Here is an 11017-nt window from a genome sequence, read left to right as displayed (position 1 = left end):
AGCAGAAAGCAAAGGAGAAAAGGGCAGGTATATCCAACTGAATGTAGAATTCCAAAGAATAGCAAGGAGAGAGAAGAAAGCCTTAAGAACAATGCAAAGATATAGAGGAAAAAAGACTAGAGATTCTCTTCAGGAAAATTGGAGATACCAAGGAAACTTTTCAAGCAAAGATGGGCACAATAAAAGACAGAAATGGTAAGAACCTACCAGAAGCAGAAGAGATTAAGAGGGGGCAAGAATGCACAGAAGAGCTGTACAAAAATGTTCTAAATGACCATGATGGTGTGATCACTCACCTAGAGCCAGACAACCTGGAGTGTGAAGTCAAGTGGGCCTTAGAAAGGATTACTACAAAAAAAAAAAAAAAGAGAAGAAAGAAAGAAAGAAAAAGAAAAAAATAATCCAGTGGAGGTGACAGGATTCCAGCTGAGCTATTTCAAATGCTAAAAGATGATGTTGTTAAACTGCTGAACTCAATATGCCAGCAAATTTGGAAAACTCAGCAGTGGCCACAGGACTGGAAAAGGTCACTTTTCATTCCAATCACAAAGAAATGCAGTGCCAAAGAATGTTTAAGCTACTGCACAATTGCACTCATCTCACAAGCTAGCAAGTTAGTGTTTAAAATTCTCCAAGCTAGGCTTCAACAGTATGTTAACCAAGAACTTCCAGCACAAGCTAGATTTAGAAAAGACAGAGGAATCAGAGATCAAACTGCCAACATCCCGTGGATCATAGAAAAAGCAAGAGAATTTCAGAAACAAACAAACAAACATCTACTTCTGCTTCATGAACTATACTGAAGCCTTTGACTGTGTGGATAACCAAAAACTGTGGAAAATTCTTAAGAGATGAGAATACCAGACCATCTTACCTGCCTCTTGAGAAACCTCTATGCAAGTCAAGAAGCAACAGTTAGATCCAAACATGAACCAATGGATTGGTTCAAAATTGGGGAAAGAGTACATCAAGACTGTATATTGTCACCCTCCTTATTTAATGTGTATGCAGAAGGCTTGCATGTTTGCTGTGTCACTTCAGTAGTGTCTGACTCTTTGTGACCCCATGGACTGTAACATGCCAGGCTCCTCTATCCATGGGATTTCCCAGGCAAGAATAGTGGAGTAGCTTGCCATAATACATCATGTGAAAGCCAGGTTGGATGAATCACATGTTGGAATCAAGATTTCCATTAAAATTATCAAGTCTGAGATATGCAGATGATATCACCCTAATGGCAGAAATTGAAGAGGAACTGAAGAGCCTTTTGATGAAAGTAAAAGGAGAGTGAAAAAGCTGGCTTAAAACTCAACATTCAAAAAACAAAGATCATGGCATCCAGGCCCATCACTTTATGACAAATAGATGGAGAAAAAATGGAAACAGTAACAGACTTTATTTTCTTGGTTGCCAAAATCACTACAGATGGTGACCGCAGCCATGAAATTAAAAGATGCTTCTTGGAAGAAAATCAGTAATCCTAGATAGCATTTTATAAAGCAGACATCACTTTGCCAACAAAGGTCAACAACATAGTCAAACAACTATGTTGTTTGCCAACAACATAGTCAAAGCTGTATTTGATTGTTTGTTTGTTTTTTCCAGTAGTCATGTACAGATGTGAGAGTTGGACCTTAAAAAAGGCTGAGCACCCAAGAATTGATGCTTTTGAAATGTGGTGCTAGAGAAGACTCTTCAGAGTCCCTTGGACAACAAAGAGATCAGACAAGCCAATCCTCAAGGAAATCAACCCTGAATGTTCATTGGAAGAACTGATGATGAAGCTGAAGCTGCAATAAGTTGGTCATCTGATGTGAAGAGCTGACTCATTTGAAAAGACACTGATGCTGAGAAAGGTTAGAAGCAGAAGGGGTAGAGGATGAGATGATTGGATGATATCACTGACTCAATGGACATTAGTTTGAGCAAAGTGCGGGAGACAGTGAAGGGCAGGGGAGCCTAGTGTGGTGCACTCTATGGTGTCACAAAGAGTCAGATATGACTTAAAACGTAACAACAATGTTGTTTGACAGTTTCTAAATATTCTTTAGACCTCCAACTTACTTTTAGATGCTTCAGAGGGCCCCTAAGCATCTCAGATAGAAATATTTAACTCAGATATTTTGTATGTTAAGTTAAGGAAAGATTGAAAGCAAATGGAGAATAGGATGGCAGAGGATGTGATGGTTAGATAGCATCACCAACTCAGTGGACAAAAATTTGAGCAAACCCCTGGAGATAGTGAAGTACAGGGAAGCCTGTCATGCTGCAGTCCATGGGGTTGCAAAGAGTCAGACAGGACTTGGTTACTGAACAACAACAAACCAACAAGGAACTACTGTATAGCATATGGACCTCTACTCAGTATTATGTGGCAGCCTGGATGGGAGGTGAATTTGGAGAAGAATGGATATATGTATACATATGGCTGAGTCCCTTGCTTTTCACTTATAACTATTACAATATTGTTAATCATTTATACATGCTATGCATGCATGCTAAGTCGCTTCAGTCGTGTCCGACTCTGTGCGACCCCATAGACAGCAGCCCACCAGGCTCCTCTGTCCCTGGGATTCTCTAGGCAAGAATACTGGAGTGCGTTGCCATTTCCTTCTCCACCAGTTCTATCAACACAAAATTATTAGTCTGAAAAAATAACAACAACAAAGATCAAGTCACCTGAGAGAAGATTAAAAGAGTGCAGGCTCTACCCACATCCTAATCTTATCAGAGGCCCCGTCTTTGAACCACTGTTATTAAACCTTCATTAAATTCTATGGGATTAGGACACAGTTTACAAGGCAGAGGCTTAATGAGTCTCCCTTTGCCTGGCAAAGCAATAAAGCTATCCTTTTCTACTTCGCGCGGGCTTCCCTGGTGGCTCAGACGGTAAAGCGTCTGTCTGCAATGCTGGAGACCAGGGTTTGATCCCTGCAGAAGGAAATGGCAACCCACTCCAGTACTCTTGCCTGGAAAATCCCATGGGCAGAGGAGCCTGGTAGGCTACAGTTCATGGGGTCACAAAGAGTCGGACACGACTGAGCAACTTTACTTTACTTTCTACTTCATCCAAAACTCATCTCCAAGATTGGATTCAGTACTGGTGTACACAGACTGAGCTTTTAGTAAAAATACTATTCACTGTATAGGTTTTTCATCTCATTGGTTTAATTTATTCCCAGATGTTTTATTCTTTTTGATACAATTTTAAGTAAAATCATTTTTATATCTCTTTCTAGTAGTTCATTATTAGTGTTTAGGAATACAACTGAATTTTGAATGGCAATTTTTTTTCCTGAGACTTTACTGAGATGGTATTGCATTTGCTTATTCCAGTGTTTCTTAAATAACCATTACCATTATTATTTATTGAGTTCCTACTTCAGTTAGACATTTATTCTCCTGTGATGATAGGTTTTAGAGGTCAGTTTGCCTAGGCTACAGTCCTCAGTTATTTAATCAAATACCAATCTAGCTATTACCTAAAAGGGTATTTTGTAGTTTTGATTAAAGTCTGCAATCAGTGACTTTAAGTAAAGGAGATTTTTCTAGATAATGTTGGAGTGCCTGAGTCAAAACAATCTTCTATGAATAGAAACTTTAGCTAATATCCAAAAGTTTCAACCTGCCCTTCTTGATGGCCAGCCCAACAGATTTTGAACTTATCTTACCAGCCTTCACAAGGGTATAAGCCACGTCCATGAAATATATATGTGTACCTACACATACTCACATACCTCTTCTATAGGTTATGTTTCTATGACTGAACATTATTTCTTAAACCAGTGATTATGGTGTTTTCTATGCCTTTAAATTATTTTTGTAGCTTATAATCTCTACTCCTTAGAAGGAAATTTGTCTAGCTTTCTAAGTATCTAGTTTTAATTACATCCAAAGTTTTCAACCTATCTAAAAAGTTTTGGGGATATTTTTCTCTAAATGTTAAGATAAAATATACAAGCTCCTTTTTTTTTGAATTTTTATAGAATTATTAATTTTTTTTTTTTACAGCCATCCTCTCACCTTCTCTAATCGGGACTGTTTGCATTCTAGGACCAGTAGATGGTGATCATTCTGGGACTTCTCAGCTCTACTTTGCACTGGATAATATGTGCCTTGAACCTCATATCTTCCATTGTCTTCTTTCAATCTTTCATCCTGCTAAAGCACATTCTCCAGCAATATTGTAAGGAAAAGTATGTGGCAGGTACAGCCTTTACTCCTTGCATATCTATAAATTTCTTTATACTAACTTTCATATTTGAGAGTTTGCATAAGAAAAAAATTAATTGAAAATTATTTTTCCTAGTATTCTTGAAACATTGCTCCATTGTCATTTTTCATCATAAATTGATCTTGAGAGTCTGATGATGTTTAGAGTACAGTTTTTTTTAGGTAACATTTTTTTATAGTTTTATCTGATCATATTTAAGCCTTCTTTTTATTGTTGTTCTGACAATATTTCACAATGGTGTGCTTTGTTGCATAATTATATAAATATGAAAAACAAAAGTGAATATTTAAAGTCAATAAGTGAATTTTTTTTCCTTTGTGTAGGGAAGTGTAGCAAAATTCATTAAGGAAAAACTGATACATATAGATATATAGATATATATATGTAGTATTTTTTAAATAAGTAAAATTTGCATATCATAAAAATATAAATGAAGAATTCCCACCTGGAGCAAGATATTTGCTATAAATAAATGACAAAGAATCAATATATTAAATATATATTACTTTTACAAATCAAAGTTGTTTTTCTTTTTTCTTTCTTTCTTTATTTTACTTTATTTTTCTTTACAATACTGTATGGGTCTTGCCATACATCAAAATGAATCCACCACGGATATACACATGTTCCCAATCCTGAACCCCCCCCCACTTCCCTCCCCATACTATGTCTCTGGGTCATCCCAGTGCACCAGCCCCAAGCATCCTGTATCCTGCATCGAACCTGGACTGGCGATTTGTTTCTTATATGATATTATACATGTTTCAATGCCATTCTCCCAAATCATCCCCCCCTCTCCCTCTCCCACAGAGTCGAAAAGACTGTTCTATACATCTGTGTCTCTTTTGCTGTCTCGCATACAGGGTTATCGTTACCATCTTTCTAAATTCCATATATATGTGTTAGTATGCTGTATTGGTGTTTTTCTTTCTGGCTTACTTCACTCTGTATAATTGACTCCAGTTTCATCCACCTCATTAGAACTGACTCAAATGTATTCTTTTTAATAGCTGAGTAATACTCCATTGTGTATATGTACCACAGCTTTCTTATCCATTCATTTGCTGAGTTACTCAGACCTGTTTTTCTTTTTTAAAGATAAAAATCCAATAGAGAATTGGGCAAACATATGAAGATGAAACCATTAATCATGTAATGTATTTAAACTAGTAACTTAACAGTTGGGAAAACACATATCAGTCACTTTCTACTATTTGTAATCCAATTTAGGGATATTTTATACTCTAGGGGCCTTTCATTTCAATTTTTCAGGGAAATATACTTTATTCTTTTACATTACATAGAAAGGGGATAAGAAGAAAGGAAGCATCTTTGCAGCTGATACTATGAGAATAAGACAGTGGAAGGGGAAATAAAGTCCCATATATTGTGCTCAAAGATTTATTGTTATCTCATTTGTCCACTTAGTCTTTTGAGACATTTCTATAATTATGTTATGAATAAGAAAACCAAATCTCATATTTACTTTTCTACATTTTTCCTATTGGCATTTATTTTTATTAAATGTTTCATCATAGTTTTATTGGATCATTGTTCTTCATTTTACTATGATCTTGGTGGTGGTGTTGTTGTTCAGTTGCTAGGTTGGGTCCAATTTGTTGTGATTCCGTGGACTGGAACATGCCAGTCTGTTTTGTCTTCCACTATGTCCTGAAGTTTGCTCAAATTCACATCTATTGAGTTGGTGTCTATTGAGTCTAGTTGCTACCTAAAGTCTGCAGACCCCTTCTCTGTTTGCCTTCAATCTTTCCCAATGTCAGGGTCTTTTTCAATGAGTTGGTTCTTGGGGTGAATATTAACAAATCTTATTTTTATAAATTACCTTGCTCCTACTATTTTAGCTGTAGCTCATGCAATAATTTTAGATATCTAGTATTCATATTTTGTATGAAATTTTATTTCTTTGAGAGACAATTTGATAGAATATTTTTGCCATGTAGTTTAGATAAATCCATTTTTTCTCAAATGATTCAGAAACTGCAAATTTTGTTTTCACTTTTCTATTCTTTTTAGTTTTAAAAATTAAACTGAAATTCATGTTCTTTATCAAAATCCTAACACTGATGATCATATTGTATCATTCTTTATGGAAATATATATTTCAGGTTTATTTATCCTTTTCCTTATCCAATTTTCATATGCTTGATGAACTAAATTTTTAGTCTAAATTGTTATAAAATACACATTTTTCCCAAAAAACACTTGATATTTTTATTATTTTTATAATCTTATTATTGAGTCATCAACAGAGACATCAGGGGTTTAATGTATGGGGATACTTACACACCTGGTGCTTACACACAAGGTCCTGGAGTCCTTGATGACCACCTAAATTCCACCATGTGTGCCGCTGAAGGAGGCCATAGTGGCAGTCTGAAAAACCAGCAGAGGGGCAGACCCATCACTGCCTTATTGATAAGAGCACTCTCTAGCTGTGGCCTAAGAAATTAAGATTGTAGATTGTAGTTGAAGAAGGCATTGGTTGGTTGACCAGGGGATGTATGGAGATCAAGACAACAGCCATTTCAAGTGGCCTGATCATACACTTATTAACACAGGTTATTCAGACAATGTTTCTGATTTTTCTGTTCACCACCCTTCCTTTTATAACTCATCTTACTCATAGTCTTGTTTATTTTTCTCACATCAAGAAGCACTTGAAGATACATGAAGTACTTGCATGTCAGAACCTCCTCTTGTTTAGCTTTATAAAATTATGTACTAGCCTCATATTTTTTAATCCATTTATGGGTTTGTTTCCTTAAAACTCTTGAAATTATTTTTATTATTTTATGACAAAATTTCATAGAAAAATTCAGAAAATAATGTAATATTTTTGCTCCTGTAGGTAACTTGATCTTTTATTTTCTGATTATATGATTAAAGATTATTTTTTCTGTTCCATTTTCTGTAAACTTGAGAAACTTGATTATGATATCCAATTGTGGCATTCTTCTAATCAAATTTGTTTAGAATAGATAGAAACTATTTTTGCTTGTTTCTTTTGATATCATTATTTAACTGGATAACATTTACTTTAATTTCCTACAGCAGTCCTTTCTATTAGATAGCTACCTGTTCTGAAAGTAAAGTTTTGCTTAGTTTTGTACTTATACCTTTAAAAAATATGTTTTTTACTTTTTGTCCAAATTTAGATATAAGATAGTTTGAGTTTATAGATATTGCAGGTCTGTGTTTAAAACATTTAGTCTCAGAAAAAGAGAAACAGAAAAAAGTTGATCTTTTCTGTTATTTCGTTTCTCTAAATCATGAATTGGCAAAGTATGGTGCGTGTGTATCCCAAAACTGTCTACTATCTGTTTTTATAAATACAATTTTACTGTAACACAGGTATCTCCATTTATTCATGTACTGTCTATGGCTACTCTTGCACTAGAACAGCAGAGTTGAGTGTTTGCAATAGTCTAGGCTGCATGGTTTAACAAGTTGAAAACAATTACTACTCTGGTCTTTACGTAAAACGATTGCCAACTTCTAATCTTGAATATGGGCTTCCCTGGGGGCTCAGAATATAAAGAATCCACCTGCAATGTGAGATATCTGGGTTCAATCCCTGGGTTGGAAAGATCCTCTGGAGGAGGGCATGGAAGCCCGCTCCAATATTCTTTCCTGGAGAATCCCCATGGACAGAGGAGCTTGGTGTGCTACAGTCCATTGGGTCACAAAGAGTTGGACATGACTGAGGGACTAAGCACATGGAAGTATAATCTTGAATATACATGATTTATAATCTTGAATATACAGTGGATGTATAATCTTAAATATACATCTATTTGACCTGTGTATTGGAATGGGCTATTGAAAGAATAAGTAGTACAGTAGAAACAATTCCACAAACATCCTTCTTTAAATGGTATAATAATTCCCCCTGGAACTCAGTGACAGCTGTGCCTTCAAGTTTACCCAACTCAGCATCAGCAGCAAGTTGGGACTTTGAGAAAATACCTTGCATCCAAGCATAGTCTGCCCAGTTACGTAAATTTCTGCCATCCTGAGTTTTATGATATTTTTTGCATTTTTGATAAAATATCCCTCTATTCTCTTTATATCCATTGATTTTTGGACTGCCCATATATCCTTCAACCACCTCCACCTTCATCACCTTAAAAATCATGTGTTTTTTTTTTCACACTAAAAATTAACACATTTATTTTCTATTCCAATCTCAAAGAAGGGAAGTGCCAAAGAATATTCAAACTACTGTACAATTGTGCTCATTTCACTTGCTACCAAATTTATGCTCAAAATCCTTCAAGCTAGGCTTTAGCAGAACAGGAACTGAGAACTTCCAGATGTACAAACTGGGCTTCAAAGAGGCAGAGAAATCAGAGATCACACTGCTAATATTTGATAGATCTTGAAGAAATCAAGAGAGTTCCAGAAAAATATCTACTTCTGCTTCATTGACTATGCTAAAGCCTTTGACTGTGTGGATCATAAATGACAGTGGGATCATAAATAACACAATAAATACTTAAAGAGATAGGAGTACCAGACCACCTTACCTGTCTCCTGAGAAACTTGTATGCAGGTCAAAAAGCTACATTTAGAATCAGACATGGAACAACTGACTGGTTCAAAATTGGGAAAGAAGTAGATTGTCATCCTGTTTATTTAACTTCTATGCAGATTACATCATACAAAATGCCAGGCTGGGTGCAAAAATGCCAAGTTTGCTGGAAGGAATATCAACAACCTCAGATATGCAGAATTCAGTTCAGTTCAGTTCAGTCGCTCAGTCGCGTCTGACTCTTTGCGACCCATGAAACACAGCACGCCAGGCCTCCCTGTCCAACTCCCGGAGTCCACCCAAACCCATGACCACTGTGTCAGTGGTGCCATCCAATCATCTCATCCTCTGTTGTCCCCTTCTCCTCCTGCCCCCAATCCCTCCCAGCATCAGGGTCTTTTCAAATGAGTCAGCTCTTCACATGAGGTGGCCAAAGTATTGGAGTTTCAGCTTCAGCATCAATCCCTCCAATGAACACCCAAGACTGATCTCCTTTAGGATGGACTGCTTGGATCTCCTTGCAGTCCAAGGGACTCTCAAAAGTCGTCTCCAATACCACAGTTCAAAAGCATCAATTCTTTGGTGCTCAGCTTTCTTTATAGTTCAACTCTCACATCCATACATGACCAGTGGAAAAACCATAGCTTTAACTAGACGGACCTTTGTTGGCAAAGTATGTCTCTGCAGAATGATACTACTCTAATGGTAAAAAGTGAAAAGGAGCTAAAGAGTCTCTTGATGAGGCTGAAAGAGTAGAGTGAAAAAGCTGGCTTGAAAATCAATATTCAAAAAACTAAGATCATGGCGTGTGGTCCCATTACTTCATGTAAAATAAAAGGAGAAAAAGTGGAAGTGGTGACATATTTTATTTTCTTGGGCTCAGAAATCACAGCGTATTGTGAGTACAGCCATGAAATTAAGGGATGCTTGCCCCTCGGAAGGAAATCTATGACAAACCTAAAGTAAAAGTGAAAGTAAAGTTGTGTCCGACTTTGCGACCCCATGGACTGTAGTCTACCAGGCTCCTCTGTCCATGGGATTTTCCAGGCAATAGTACTGGAGTGGATTGCCATTTCCTTCTCCAGTGACAAACCTAGATAGCATGTTAAAAAGCAGAGGCATCACTTTGCCAACAAAGGTATATATAATCAAAGCTATGACTTTTCCTCTAGTCATATATGCATACAAGAGTTGGACCATAAGGAAGGCTGAGCACTGAAAAACTGATGCTTTCTAATTATATTGCTAGAGAAGACTCTTGAGAGTCCCTTTGACTTCAAGGTGATCAAGTCAGTCAAATCTAATGAAAATCAAGCCTGTATATTAGGAAGACTGATACTGAAGTTCCAACATTTTGGCCATGTGATCTGAAGAGCTGACTCATTCATTGGAAAAAATCAAGATGCTGGGAAAGATGGAAGGCAAAAAGAAAAGGGGTTGTCAGAGGATGAGATGGTTAGATAGCATTGCTGACCAAATGGTCATGAATTTGAGCAAACTCTGAGAGATAGTGGAGGATGGGGACACCTGATAAGCTGCAGTTCTGGGGTCACAAAGAGTCAGACATGACTTAGTGACTGAACATCAACAGTATCTATTTTCTAGCCCAGTCCATTTACCTATTCACTTATTTTATGTACATATATTTAGTCCTGTAGGATATTTCTTAAACTAAATAATTAATTTTTGCAGCTCATAAACATTTTATTATGAAGAATACTGTAACAATATTTTTTAAAAGTTGTTATAATAGTAAAAATTTTAAGTCACTATATTCAGGGAATAATTAAAAATAGCATTTAGACACTACATGGAAAGCAGTACAACAAAAAGGAAATTGTCTCCTTTTAATTTTTCTGGAAGTAGAATTAATATATTGGAAGGGATCAAGCTAGTCATTAACACTGCTAATAAAATTCAGCATCAGACACAAAGAACTAGATTAAAAACTGGAGATAACACTGACTGTGTAGTCATATCACATAAGTTTTACACATTTGCCATTTTTATTTAACCTGCATGGTTTTAACAACACGTTAGGTGACAGCCAATCTTTACCAAAAGTTAGGACATTAGTTCTAGTTTTTTGCATCTGGGAGTCTCACAGAGAAACTAAAATCTTCTATAATCCAAACCACTACTGGCCAACTTTCCTTAGGACCTCAGTACTATTACATACTTTTCTCTTTTGTCTAAATCATGATCATAAAAATTTTCAGAGTACTCTTTTC

This window comes from Oryx dammah, unplaced genomic scaffold (assembly GCF_014754425.2).
Source record: "Oryx dammah isolate SB20612 unplaced genomic scaffold, SCBI_Odam_1.1 HiC_scaffold_25, whole genome shotgun sequence".
NCBI classification, from domain to species: Eukaryota; Metazoa; Chordata; class Mammalia; order Artiodactyla; family Bovidae; genus Oryx; species Oryx dammah.
This window is presented reverse-complemented; position numbering follows the sequence as displayed.